The sequence below is a fragment of the Pteropus vampyrus genome, unplaced genomic scaffold, assembly GCF_000151845.1.
Source record: "Pteropus vampyrus isolate Shadow unplaced genomic scaffold, Pvam_2.0 Scaffold26, whole genome shotgun sequence".
Taxonomy (NCBI): Eukaryota; Metazoa; Chordata; class Mammalia; order Chiroptera; family Pteropodidae; genus Pteropus; species Pteropus vampyrus.
The window spans coordinates 4,758,169-4,774,020 of NW_011888807.1; positions in this window are offsets into that span (position 1 = coordinate 4,758,169).

Sequence of the window (15,852 nt, forward strand, 5' to 3'; positions counted from 1 at the left end):
AAACCTTAAATTTTTATCAAAACTTTATTATCTGGATACCACAAAAAGTCATCAGGACTCACTCTCTTGTAAATACTGGAAATATCTTCAAAAGTAAAGCCTGCTGACGTCCCAGAACTAGTCTCCTGTAGAGGTGGAAAAAATAATTTTCCTTCCACCTTTCTAAATTCTTCTGACTAGGCTAATAAATTAACATGAGACAGATTAACAGGAAACAGCGACCAAATTTAATACGTATGTACATGTGGGGGTGTCATAAGAATATGAGACCCAAGGACACGTTGGATAGTTGAGGCTTATATGCCATCATTCAGTAGCTAAGGAAAAGGGGAGGGGAGAGATATGGGACACAAAGAAGACTTGAAACAAATAGAACTTGCTAGATTCCTCCCTGTCTATCACATAATAGTTCATATTAAACTATAATTATCTATAATAATATCTCTCTTCCTGACACAGATCCTCTATCTTAATCCTTTTTATGCAATTAGGGGGAAGGTCAAATGTTTTTCCAGAGTCCTGTTTCGTAAAAACAACCAGCTTAAAGTAGTCAATATCTCAAAAGGCATATTTTGGGGTGGCAAACTCTGCTCTCCCTAATCCCTCCATTTTTAGATATCCAAACTTATCTTGAGGATTTTATCAATACTTCCTCCCCCTGTTTTGAAATAACCCCAAGTAGGGAATAGAAGTAGAGTATGGGCACAGCTATCTTTCTTCCTCTCTTATTCTGCTCTACTCTACAGCTCACAGGAGCTCTTCTTGGCAGAAATGGAGGAAATTAAGGACTGGAAAACAAATATTCTTCTTAAATACTTCATTCTTGCATAGGAAGTAAAGCTTTTGCATTTAAAAGCCAAGGATTTGCTGTCTTTTTTTTTTTTCCCCCCCAGTCCTCCAATGATAACATCAAATGACTAATTCCTAAATGCCTGCACTAGAATAAAGGGTCTCAAAGGCCCAAGAAAAAGAAATCAAAAAAGTTTAAATATGAGAGAATGAGGTCAGACAGAGAGGGAGGTAGTGATGGTAAGGAGGATATTTTAGTCAATACTTCAAAATATTCACATATATTAGCTTAAATCTTTATCACTTGAAGACTTTATAACTGAGTTAGCCTTTTGTTTAAAAAATTAGCAAAAAGAATAAAAATAGACAAGAAATTGCAATTAATCTTGTCTCACAAGGTGAATTTCCATAGTAACACTAAACATAACATAGTGTTTTCTTGAAACTAAAGAACATATACTAGTTCTGAGGTCTGATGAATTAAGAAAAAATTAAAATTGGATAACAGTGTGAATGCTTCCCCATCTGAGCCTAAGTGTGGTTTAGAGATTCAGGAACACATAAATAAATTAAAAAAAAAATTATTCTCCTTTGACATGAAGTATTGGGAAACGACCTGACATAACATATTAACATCAAATAAAGCCAAAATCTAAATGAAGAAATTCTTAGCCTTAATGAAGGTCGTATGTAAACACAAAGAGAATTCCACACTAGCTTTAAAAGGAAACTTGGGAAATTAACTTCCACACATGATTAACTTTGAGGTTCAGAGAAAAGTAACTGCATATATCCCGAGTAATATTATTTAAATTTTCGTTTCTTTTATAATTAATGAAGTTATTCAAAGTGATTACATTTTTATTGCAAGGGAGTAAATTTTTTTAAAAAGTCAAGTCCTCAGGATATTTGTACAGGCGTTTCCCTTTGCCAGGCACAATCTCCCAGCCCAAGCTCTGCCTCAGCTGAAATAGCAAAGAGAACTTTCTGGATGCCCTACTCAAGAAGGTCAATTCCATCTCATTTTAATTATTTCTAACTCTATAGTCTGTTCATGTAATTTTGTAAATTATAGATTTGTTAATGTATTTATTCCTTTATCACCTGCATTCTACATCAGATTATAAAATCTACAAAACAAGTTGTCTTTACATAATTCTTCAAAATATATCCATCACTTAACACAATGCTTTGTACAGAGCAGGTAATCAATTAAGTGTTTGTTCAACAAGTAAAAGACAAAAGAAATAAAATATGTGGTTAATTGCTCTAAGAATTTTTTTAACCAATTCAATTTTCTGAATGACAAATATACTAATACTTATTACATGTAACAGTCTTTTCTGTTTTTATTTTCTTCTAAGACTCCATTGCTCTAAAACAGCTATAGAGTGTTGTGCTGGTAAATGTTTAACAAATTGCTTTCTGAAGGAAAAGTAATGCATATGTACATGTACATGAGTTTATTGTAAATTTTACTGACATAAAATTGAATAGCATACAATTTATAAATAATAACATAATATATAATATTCTTAATTGAAAATTTTGTATAGCCAATTGAATGCTTTTGTTGATTTTTGCTGAACTCATATCCACAGTCAATCCATATTTGAAACTGACAAATGAGTGTAATTCTAATGTAGATATTGGTTGGCATTTTTGTTTATGTTTTTTTTTAGTAAAGTAAAAATGTCAAAATAGGGACATATGTCAAAACTTCACACACTTGTCAATGATGTGGGTAACTTTTTTGCTAAGTCAGATAGTAGTTTTCAAATACTGATAGAATATTTTCTCAAATTCTTGAGGTCTTCACAATGTATCATCTGTATACACATTTTTAAGTTTAATCTGCAGCTTTTATACGTTCTCTATCACTTTCTTATGTGCAAATAGGAGTAAGAAAACTTTCTGTTTAAAAGGTCTGATAGTACATATTTTAGACTACATAGTCTATATAGTGTCTGTTATAATTACTCCTCTTTGCTATTGTAATGCAACAGCAACCATAGACAGTATATAAACAAATGGGTGTGTATGTTTTCTAATAAAACTTGAACTATGTCTAATAGTCTAATTATGTACAAATGCAACTATGTACAAAAGCAAACAATAGACTGAATTTGGCCCAAAGAATATAGTTTGACAATCCTTTGCCTAGATAATTAACAGAACAATAAACTGGTCCTGAATTTTTTTCATTTGCCATTTTCATGGTATAAATATTCCCACATTGCTGATTTCAACATGGTATCACCGTGCGTTCAGCTGGGAAGAGATGGACAATTGAATAGAACACCATGATATAATATTCCCATATACAGATATAATACATTTAAATAACCTAAACAGTATGGCTAACAGCACAATGCAGTAAAATTACTGGAAAGTATTATGTTATATTTGTTAACTTTGTTTTTAACATATTTTGCATATCTGGATTTCATATAACTTAAACTTTTTAACAGTTGTATTTAAAAATTGACTTGTAAACTTCCTGAAAATTTAACAATCTTCTCTCCTGAGCTAGTAGGAATAGATTTCTGCACACTGCAGCTATATCTCCTCCTTGAAACTCTCTCTGCCCTCTGCATCTCCTAATTTAATCTGTTTTTTTCTTTCTTTTTTGACTTTCCCTTATTTATTCTTAGGTTGGTCCTTTTCCTATTCTCATTTTCAATATATAGGATTCAATGTGACTCTGTTTTTCTGTTTTTACATAATCCCACAGCATACTCCCTTAGCATAACTTCAAATAGTCCTTCTTTGCTGGTTATACTCAAAAATACATATTTAGCTCTGCATTGTCATTCACATTTCTAAGTAGCTTGCTGTATATCTATTTCCATATGGATGTTTTGGTTCCCTACTGTCATTTCAAATTTAATTAACCTAAAGCCAGTCATCAAATTTTCCAGTCCTTTCTCCCTCATGCCTTCATTGTTCAAGGTATTTTGTCAGTCAGACCAACTTGAAGTTTTTAATTCAACTTCTCCTTGGCCTATATCCCTTATCAACACTTTCTGCTAAATATCTTCGTTACATCTCTTTCTATTCACATTTCTATCATATAGCTTAAACCTGAATTACAACAATAGTCTCTCAGCCGATCTCACTGTCCTCAGCCTTATCATTCTTTTAAGGCCCGTTTATTCTAAATCCTGAGTTTCTCATACTTAAACCCTTGATAAAGATCTAAAATAGATTTGATTGCCTTCCTCGCTAAGCTGAAATTTCATGCCCCAGTTTCAAGGGTTTCATAATTAACCCAATTTATCTTTACAAACAATGCCATTATTCGATATCTCCTCAAGTAGACAAAATTCTTAGATATTGTAATTTGTATTACAGTTTCATACAGGTAGTCAGTAAATGCTGTGTTTATTAATCTCTTATTTGTGAATGTATTTTTTAATAATTGGAGCTGTATCAGGACACCGAAAGATATACTTCCATTGGACACTAAAAACCCAATATATTAAAGATGTAAAGATGCTTTAGAAACAAAAGTTTATCATTTATCTATTAATTCAATAGACTGAACAAATAGGTCAAGTCCTGAAAATTGTGCTAGGTACGAAGGACATTAGGATAAACAGGACACATTTTCTGACTCCAGAAAGCTACAATCTATTCAAAAACATAATAGTCAACATATTTTTTAAGTAACATTGCCTCAGAAAGTTTGCAAGTTTTGGTTAAAAAGGTATTAAAAGCTAAAAATCCACATAGCATTTCAAGGGCTATATAAAGGGCTTATTGAAGAATATTTCCTTCATTAGGTAAATTAGATAAACTATTTAATAGGACACTTTTTAAATTAACTTTTAAGGTATACATATTGAATTTCAGGAAATAATAAATATTAAAAAGATATTTCAAAATATTTATCTCATTTCAAATTTTAATAAAAATTTTCATGGCCCAAACATTTGATTTTATCTATATTTTTATAAGACAATCATATTCACATTTTTATAAATTTTTGGCTGTTTTGCAGAACACAAGAAATTTTGAGCTGTAACGTGCTCGACCCAGCAAATCAATAATATTGCTCCCAAAACAACATGCATTTTTACATGTGGCAAAAAATCTTTAGTTTTAACAATTATATATTTTAAAAAACATAATTGAACATGTTTAAAAGCCCTTGTTCAGCACCCTTTTAAAAAATGTTGGTTTTAGACCAGTCGTGATCTCTTGAACCATTGTTAATATTACATAGAATACTACAGATATAAAAAATATTGTAGCAAACATTAAAGAATTATTACTTTGGCTTCTCTAAATAAAAGTACATGCTATTTATGTTCCAATTAATAAAATAGGACAACTGTATAGTATTGAGATTTTTTTTATGGAAATTCAATAAAAAGTCCCTTGCAAGAAAATCTATTTTCCATTATGAACAATTCTCAAAGTTTTAGAAGCGACTGTTCATTATGAAGAATTAGATGATACAAACAGATATTTATTTAACTCAGCTATAAAGAAGCATAATACATGCAGTATTTCTGCATCGTAAAAACAGAAGTAATGGATAATGGTTAAAATCCAGAGTATTTAAATTCTCAATTATATTTTAAAGCAAAATTAAAACACACTTAAGAAAAAGTATAAATATTTAAGGATATAATATAGATATCATTTATACACCTGGATTTTATAAAATTCTTAATTTTCATTGTTATAGAAGCCTTGAAAATTAACTTTCTTTGGTTCAGGAGGATTAAGTAGAAATCTATCTTCACTGTTCCATTAGCTCTAGTTGTAGACATTAAATCTCCTCTTGGAATTAAATGTCTTTAGAATGTGTAAAGATGGAAAATGAATCTTTTTGGTGAAAATTTTCTTGAATAACTTTGTGTTTCTAATGTGATAATCTATATGTTATCTTTAAACCACAGTCAAATCACTTAAAAGTAACTTCGAGCTAAGAAGGAAGTTGGGGAAAGATCTGTTTCAGTTCTAAAAGGCTATGACCTCACACTATAAGCCTTTTTTAAAATTACCTCAAGAGTTCACAACATATTTTTTTTTCTAAAGTCAACATGGACATTATATTTTTTATCCATTAAGAATTTTAAAAATTATCCATTAGTAATCCAGTACCAAACCTCATGGTAATTATCAGTGACCAATCCAGTGTCAGTTTTAGACCTGTATGATACGTCTAGACACGAAATAAAACTCTTTTTCTCACGTCTCTTAAACTGAATTTGAAGGCAAATGCAAAAAGATGTTCTACATTTGTTTTGTAAAAAGTAATACCATTAGAATATCTGCACAAAGTTACTACTTTAGACACAAAAGATACTAACTTAAATCTATAAATTACGTATATTTTTCAAAAATAAATACCACTACTCTGGAAAGAAGGTAGAAACACTAGTGGAATGGTAGAAACAAAAGGTAAAGGAGGACAGAGGAAGGCCGGGAGTGGAGAGATCTGCATTCAAAAACCAACTCTGCAGCCTACTAGGTACTTTACCTCAGAAAAGTATTTACCTTACAAGCATTGTTTTTCTCATATGACTGCTGAGAGAATTATGAGGAAGTTTAAAACATTTACATACATTGGGTTCTTTTACCTTAAAACTGAAATAAAAGGTAATTTAAAACTGATCGTTTTTATTGAAGGTTACTATATACAGGCATTCTAAGTTTTTAAATTCTTTATAAAGATGCTATATGACTCATTTGTTCAGCAGCAGGAACCCAAAAATTTGGTCATGTGTCTAGAGTGTGGGTTACTTTTTGTGCCAAGGAATCATAAATCTACATTAAAAGTGAGTCCAAAGCAAAAACTGTAGTATGAATATATTGGCTAAAGAGACACAAAATTTGGGGGAGAGCGGCACCTATAAGGTTTTGATTTTTTACTTTTTAATGTCTCTACGGAGCATGCCATTCTTGTCCTTTAAAATTCACCAAAGTGAGAATAAATATTTCTTCTGAAACAATAAGATCATGCCAAGTAGAATTCTTTCTAGTGGCTTTGAAATAGCTAAGTACCAAGGCATTTGAGGCAGTATGGGCATCTTATCTTCCGACTTCAGTCATCACAGTTTTTGCTGAGCTACCACTTGCTTCGCTGCATGGCTCCGTTGCTTCTGAGCCATGCTAAGGGGCCACAGGGAACTCTGTTGAAGCTATCCATGATACCTCCTGCTGAGGCACCAACAAGCTATTCTACCCCTACGTCTTGCAGCCTCACCAAAAGTGTTGTGGGATACAGGGTGTAGTTGTTGCTCGTTTGAAGACTCAGAGATTTACTCCTCAGCATAGTTTCTAAACTTTTAAATCATGGAGGAATCTTTCCAGTCTGGAGGACAAACACCAATCTCCAACATGATGTGTTTAAGCCATTTTGTCTGTATCCATGAATCTCCTTCTTTTAAATTCCTCCATCATTGTTCCAAATTCTTCTAAAGATCTAAGCTTTCAGAAAAAAATCCAGACAGACTTGCTTTTTCCTTTCCATTCTACCCATACCTGATGTGATGACCACAGTAGAGAAATACCTCTTTAAATGGACAAAAGGAATTAGAAAATAGAATACAAGAGGAAAATTATAGATTAATATTCCAAAATGTTATTTGTCTACAAAGGTATCACCTCACTTTTTTTTTTTTAATTTCACTGAAATCATTTAAAATATTTAAAGGTTCTTAAGAAAATCCTATTGACTTAATTCTGGTTTATTGTTTTGTTTTTTTAAGTAATTATTTTAAGACCAATCAGGATATCCTTTATAAGGGAAAAAAAGGGTGGTAGAGTCCATGACAAAATGGTCCTTTTTTAAGTTACTTTTACCTCCCCACCTTTACATTATAGAAATCTGGGTAGAGAATCAAGGAATGTAATAGGAAAGTCCTACCATTTGCCTCAGTCTAACCTGAAAAAAGAATCCTGAAGGATGTTCAATCTGTTCTCTACTTCAAAAATGATATATAATCCCTACCCTTACTAGCTCGTGAGTTTAATTGTTTCTTTCTACACATAGGTACAGCATTGTATATTATGACTGTCTCTCCAGTATTTTCAACCTCTGATTCCCTCTGGTTAGCGTTTGGACAAACTTAACTCTCTTTAGTCTTGAAATGCAAAAGTCTTCCCTCCTCCAGTAAGCCCTCAGTAAACTACCATTCCTCCTCTTCAACCTTCAGAGCCAAACTTGATAAAAATGTCTACAGTCTCCAATATCTATCCATCTATTTTTCCTCAAACCACACAATGACTAGTACTTTACAGAAGGAGCTCCAATCAAGGTTACCTCCTTGTCGTTATATTCAATGAAAATTTCTCGGTTCTTATCTCATTTCTAGCTTATGATTTTCTTATCTGTTCCTCTACTCACCTGTTAGGTCTATAAGGGCACTTATGTATAACCCCAAAACACATTGTTTAACAGATAAATTACAAAAAGACACTGAAGGCAGTAGTTTCACCTAACTCATAATTTACAGCAAGAAAATTATATTGTCTTGAAAAATAAGAGTTAGACTTCAGCCAGAAACTAATTCAGATATACCTAGGATTTTATTTTTGTTTATTTTTGTTGTCCATGTTGCTTTGCTATTGCTGTTACTATTTGATTTTGCAATATATTTCTTCACTGGACCTTATAGAGGATTTTTAAAAATATTCTCTTCAAACTGATTTTCCACTCACACTAAACTTGGGAATCAATTCTAAAGTAAGAAGAACAGAAAACTCTATCAAATAATTCAAAATATTTAGCTGTAACTAATCTGTTTCAGGCTCATCATAAAACAAACTCTCATATTATAAGATTTCAAGCAGTTTTTACCTTAGTGATTATATTACTTTTACAGTTCAAAATTTTCATGGTAGGGAAATTGTTACATATGATGTTCCATTTTATAATCCAAATATCTTATTTTTGCAATAATTCAACAAATAACATACAACTAATGGAACCAAAGTAGCTTGTCTAAAGACATATTTAAGTAATCTAAAGAGGTAAAACTTTATTTTTTTCATTATCTATAAAATGTTATTTTTATATTTCTTTTGTGATTATCGTTTCTATAAATAAAACCTTCACCATATCACCATTAATTTGATAATATTAAAAATTATTAAAAATAAAAATAATAGAGCATATAATATTTAGGAGGTAGGGAAAGATAGAATAAAAGCATGAGAATTTAAAATTAAAGAAAAGAAAGAATGCACTTTTTTTTTTTTACTTTCTTCTAGTTTGGAAACATAGGAACTCAGAAGCTCTAATGATCAATTTTGTCATGCAGATAAAAAGGTCTCCAAAAATAAATTTAAAAAAATTATAGCAATATTAAATAAATTTTTACAAATAAATCAACTGTTTTGCTCGACCTTTCTACTTTTAATTCAATCATACTCCTTTATATCTTCCCAGGTAAGGGCTGGGGTAGACGGGGAGTGAGGTAGGGTAGAAATTATCTACATCTGAATGATCACAGCTGCAGTATACATATGATATATTATTAAACTGTACACTTGAAACCGATATAATTTTATTAACCAATGTCACCCAAATAAATTTAACTAAAACTATGTGGAGGTTGAGACAGAAAGTGGAGGGAGAGAGTTCACGTAATTTACGTCATTAATACCATTTGTAATTACAGTGGAACAATCTATTTTTTTGGTTTTCATCTACAAAAAATATTTATAAACTTGATCATCTCACTTCTATTATTAGTGCCTCCATTGTCTATAAGGATACAAGGCCAGGCACACATGGCCCAGCTGAGTCTAACTTCTATCTGCCTCTCCTGATATATCTCAGGCTTTTCTTCCATCCACATCCAGGTCTATAGCAGTATTACCATGTTTGCTTGCTTGCTTCATGATGGCTCATATCTCCCTGCTTATCCCTGATCTAGAATGTATTCAAGACTTTTTAACATGTTAAAATAGCCAAATTAGGCCCAAGATGGAGTGGCTCATGTTAAGCTCCACAAAGGGCTTTGTCAGCAAGACAGAAGTTACTAAATTTCTATGCTCAACTCTCCCAGGAATGGAAGACCTAAGTCATCCAATCAGCACATTCCTGCTCAGCATGAGTTACGTGAGCCTGCTCCAAGGCTTCCCTCTGTTCTGTATAAAAACACACAGACAAACAAAAAATACCCTGTTCTAACCAATGAGCAAATGCTCAGTATAACTTTTTTATTCCTGCTCACTCTATTCTATAAAAATCACTCTCCTTGGACAGCTCTTTAGAGCTCCACTCTATTTGCCAAATTGGATAGTGTTCGATTCATGACTCACTGAATAAAGCCAATAAGATCTTTAAAATTTACTCAATTGAATTTTGTTCTTTAACAAACATCTTTCCTAGAAAGGCTTCTCTCATCTCCACAAGCACTTCTTTTCTGTACTTTTTCCATACCTCCAATACCTTACTGAGCACATTGGAAGGCAAATGTCTATGTCCTTCCATTTTTGTTCAGGTTGCAGAAGAAAAGGGTTTACTTTTAATCATCCGTGTATCCTTGCAGATCAACTGCAGTGTCCTATATACACCTTATAATATAAATGGATAAGGATAGCAAATTTATGATTTACCTCACTTAATTATACTGATATGATCTAAATCAAACATTCATTAAAGATTGAAATGTCAGTACTTGATGATATAAATAACATCTAAATGTAGAGAGCAAATAATAAAGGGAGACAGGTCATTAGTACAAAGGGCAAAATGCTTCTCTACTCTTTAGTCTCATAACCACTGTGATCTTCCACTTTACTTTTTTTCTTCTGTTGTCCCTCAGATCGGTATAATACCCTGTTTTCAAATGTCCTGAGCCTCTACTCTGTCAGTGAGTGCTCTTTTCAAAGGCTTTTCTACACTCTTCACCATACTGCTCTGAATTGACCACTGAGAGAATGCTCAGTATCAAAGACTCTAATAAGTCACAATATAACCTTTCAATTGTATTAAGTTTTCTTCACACTTTACTTAGATGTTGAAGAAATAAAAAAAACATAGTCGGAGAAAGTGTCACCAGGACTTGGATATTTTCATCCCTAGTATTAGAGGAGTACGTGCCATCCCTGAACTTACCTAGTGTGTGATCTGAGGAGGCAGAAGAAGGACACATCAGGGAGTCTCTCCATCTGATAGCCTGATATTCTTTGGTACTCTTGTCCTGTAAATCTTACTGGAGATAAAGGCAAAAGCTTTATAGTGTACTCAGGTATATAGGTATCTACATGTTCTCTGACTGAATATATTCTCTCACTCTGGTCCCAAATCCTCACCACCCATTCTGTCTCTTTACTGGCTTTATAATAGAATTGATTCAGCTTTACATGAAGTGCCATGATAGGCTTAGTCTTGAAAGTGCCACACACATAAGCTCCTCTTAGAGTGTGGGTCAGAGGAATTTAAAGTTTGAATAATCTCTGGGCTTTTATACCCCTCTTCATCAGTGACCGACCAAAGTTTAGCCATAAGTTTTTCAGACAACACATTCATAGCTCTCTAGTAACTTGTCTCATCTGATCGCCATAATATCCACACTAGCCTGGAAGCTCTGTTATCTGTGCTTTCTATGTCTTTATTGTCTTGTTTTATTCTACTAAATGTGATTTCATCATTTTCTTGAGCATTCAAATTCTCCCTCTTCTTGATTGTCTGGGGATGGAAGATATGGACAATGTCTCCCATCACTACTAAGAGCATTCACATCACATCTTGATGACTCTTGTAACACACTCAACTTTAAGCTTTATTCAATCATACTCAATTGTCTGAGTTTGGGAAAAGTATGGAAGTAAGAGGAGGGTTTTCCTTTACATTAGTTCTTTCTTTTTTCATTTGTTATCTGTTTATTCTCTCTCTTTTTTTTTTTTTTCATAGCTCTCTAGTAACTTGTCTCATCTGATAAGACATATATAGCATAAAATTGACCATTTTAATTATTTTTAAGTACAGTTCAGAGACATTAAGTACTTTTACATTATTGTGCAGTCATCACTATCACCCATTTCCCAAATCTTTTCATCTTCCCAAATTGAAACTACATGCCTATTTAACAATAAATTTCTCATTTCCTCTTCTCCCCAGCCGCTGACAGTCATTATTCTTTCTAGCTCGTTAAATTTGACTACATTAAGAACCTCATATAAGTGGAGTAATATAATATTTGTATGATTATTTCACTTAGCATATCTTCAAGTTTCATCTATATTGTAGTATACATCTGAATTTTCTTCTTTTTTTAAAGACTGAATCATATTCATTATATGTATATATCACATTTTCTTTATTCATTCATCTGTCACTGGATGCTTGAGTTCTTTTTACTTTTTGCTTATTGTGGATAATGCTGCTGTGAAAACAGGTGTACAAATACCTGATTGAGTACCTGTTTTCAATTACTTTGGGTATATACCCAGAAGTGGAATCGATGGGTCATATGATAATTCTATGTTTAATTATTTGAGGAACCATCATAAAGTTCACATTAGTTCTTACATCCACCACACCCTAATTTTTTTTTTCCTTAGGTCAGATATATATTTAAATATAAATAAATAATGAGGTCAGGTGTATTCGTTGTCTATTATTGTGTCTCAAATTACCCCCAAAACTTAGCACCTCAAAACAATAAACATTTATCATCTTGTAGTTTGTGTGGGTCAGGAATGTAGGCATAGCTAAGCTGGTTGCCTTTGACTCAGGGTGCCTTACAAAGCTGGAATCAAAATATTGGCAAGGGCTTTAGTCAACTCAAAGCTCAAATGGGGAAAGATCTGCTTCCAAGTTCAGTCTATCTGGAATGTCTCCAAAGATGTACTTCCAAGTTCACCCAGAGGTCATGCCCCAGGTCTTCACTGGTTGTTGGTCAGACTAGCAGTTCCCTGCCATGCGGGCCTCTTCGTAGTGCAGCTCACACCCCGGCAGATTGTTTTGCACAGAGTGAAAAGTAATAGAGATAAAAAGAACAGAAAAGAGTTCAAGAAAGACAGAATCATAGTCTTTTGTGATCTAATCTCAGAATGACAGAATGACATCCCATTGCTTTTGCCATATTATATTTATTAAAAGTGAGTCATTATGTCCAGCAAATACTCAGGGAAGGGAGTTACACAAGAACATGAACACCAGGAGGCTGAGGTCATTGGGGGCCACATTAGAAGAGGCCTACCACAAGAGATTTGTTTTGTTTTGGTTTTTATTGCTATAACCCAGATCAACTAGCATCTAGAAGGCACTCAAAATATTTGTTCACTGAAAGAATGAATGAATTAATTAATGTTAGTGCAAATGCATAATCTATTCTTTCACATGTTGATATAATGTTTCAAATCAGAGAAAATTTAATAATCTATCCTAACTAATGATGATTTTAACAATTAAAATATATGTTTTTCTCTCCTACTTTACTGTTACATTAAGACATTAGAATCAAATTTAGTATCTATTCCAGAAGGCATTAGGAAAACAATACCACTTACTGACTCTTTTTCTATATTTCCTGGTATTCTAGAGGAAACTTCATCATTTTATGACATATGGGAATAGATAATATGGTTGAGGATAATGTAGTCTATTTTAAGACTTTAACATCAGTTACTGAAAGGCTTTTATGTTTCAAGTTAAGGAAAGCAAAGGATATTACAATAAAGATATGCATGCTATTTATTCTCAGATTTTTTTTTTTTTAACACAAGCATACTGATTTAACAGCAGAGACTTTTAAATTGCACCAGTAAAAATAAGGGAAACTATATTTATATTAAGCACGAACAGGCTCCTACACTGGGTACCAAAGATGTATCCAAATGTGCTCTTGTTTTTAATATTTTTAAGTAATATTATTTGATATAGTTTCCTGAACTAGGTTAGTATATGCAGAATTTTAAGATTGATGATAATTTACTAAGGCTTCTTGAAAATTGTTAGGTACATCATCTATTCCTTACAAATGTGAAAAATCTATCCCTGGATTTGTTTAAAAGAGATCAGCCAGTTTAAGGAGAAAGCTGGAATATTCAACAGAGTATGTTGGACAATCCTAGAAAAAGTTGTGTGACACACTGTCAAATATTTTTAACAAACAAAAAAGGATATAAGTCTTAGTCAGACAAGAGGCTGTGGTACTAGGAGGAGAGAATGGTAAATAAGTTTCATCTATTAGGCAACTCAGATCAATAGGAAATGATTACTTTAAGAATGTGTTAAAAAGTATGTTGAAGACATTCCCAGGTTTTAGCAGATGTATGCTGTTTTCAGTTAATGGTGATTATTAGTGGTAGGGGAGAAGAGAGTAGTTCAAAATATTTATTATGCTCTTTGTTGTAAGACAAAGATGACAATAAAATGGTGTCAAGTGTTTTCTTTATACTTCACAGTGCTTTGCACAGTTAATGATGAAAAGTATTTTGGGATTTTTTAATCTCAATATTGAGTACTAAACAGTTCTTTATTGCACCTAATTTATGATGAAATAAATTCTATTTAACATAGTATATACTTATAAATATGAAAATCTCTAAAGTCCCTTCTATTTCCAAAGTTTGAGTCTATGATAGCTACTTATATAATTTTAAATAAGTAGAAACATTTTTATTTTTAACAATATTATTATATTTTATTTATTTTATAAACTGTCAAAATCTGACATTGCTTTTTCAAAATGATCTTACAAATACATATACGTTTTTTAGCTTCTTAAAAATTCCTAACTCAATGGGACATTTTTTAAATCTATTAATTTCTCAAACCATAAACATTTCTAAAAATTAGAATTCCAAGTATATTGGCTATATACCAAAATTATGCTGATTAGTACTAAAATTTCTTTAGAACTTCACAACTTTGCTATAAGAATCCTGAGTACACCTAGGAGACTCTAAATTCAATTTGTTCTCTTCAGAACAAGTAAATTTTACCCTTGCTATCTCAAAGGGCTGATAGTTGGCCAATATTTCAATTAAAGTATTTCAATTATTGTTTTAAATTTGGAAACATTAATTTAAAAGCTGAAAATTACTTGTAAATAATTAAAGATTAAAAGTGTAAAATAAAAATGTAATTTTGTTAGAAATAAGAATATTATGAGAGGAATTGAGAAGATCTATGACCAAGTAAAAATCATGTCTTTCATATCTGGTTAAAACTTAAAATGATAAGCAGAATTCTAGGTCAATAAATAGAGTTTGTCATAATTTTAAGGTCAAGAATTTCTTAGAATCTTAGGCAGGAGTTTTTCACACTCAACAAAGTTTTTATGACAACATTCAAATTTCTATTTGTATAATAAAAATTTTCTTGCTTGTTGTTAATCAAATTACCAAAGAGTAAGGTTCCCAATGAGTTTTTTAAAAATCCAATTTTCTAATGTCTTTTTCTTACATACAAGGTAGGCGACAAATTTTTAATATTACAATTTTAAATTAATGGTTAAAGTCTGAGCTTCAGAAACTCTGTTCTTTGGTCATATTGTGAGTATCTAAGTTCTTTAGAATCTGGTAAGGCAAACCTGAGGTCTTTTATCTGATCCTTAGGTTTCTTCACAAAGGATTTTCCACATAAGACTTTCATATTACCAATGCTTGAAGAGAAAAATGAAAGTTCCAATTAAGATATTTTTTCTATTGATTAAAAGAACTAATTATTAAAGTATCATCTATTTGTTAGAAAATGAGTCACATTTCATTTTGTACCATTTTATAATAATAAAAAAAACTTTCATTGCAAAGCATAATATGATTATTAACATGAAAGGGACATAGATATGGGATTCTTAATCTAAAGTCCAAAAAATTTCTAGCCTCAGGGCATTTGTGAGCCTTCTGAAAACGTAAGATATTTTATGTTTAAGAACATGTTTCTAATTAGAGGATCCAGAAAGAAAAGGAAAAAAAGAGTGAAGGGTGACTCAAAAGTTTGTGGCCTGAGCAACAGAAAGAATGAAACATATCATCAACTGGGAAGGGATGATTTCAAGTGGATCTGGGAATTTCAAATGGAGCTGAGAGGGTGGGAATCTAGTGTTCAGTTTTGTACGGGTTAACTTGGGCCTAGCCTAATGC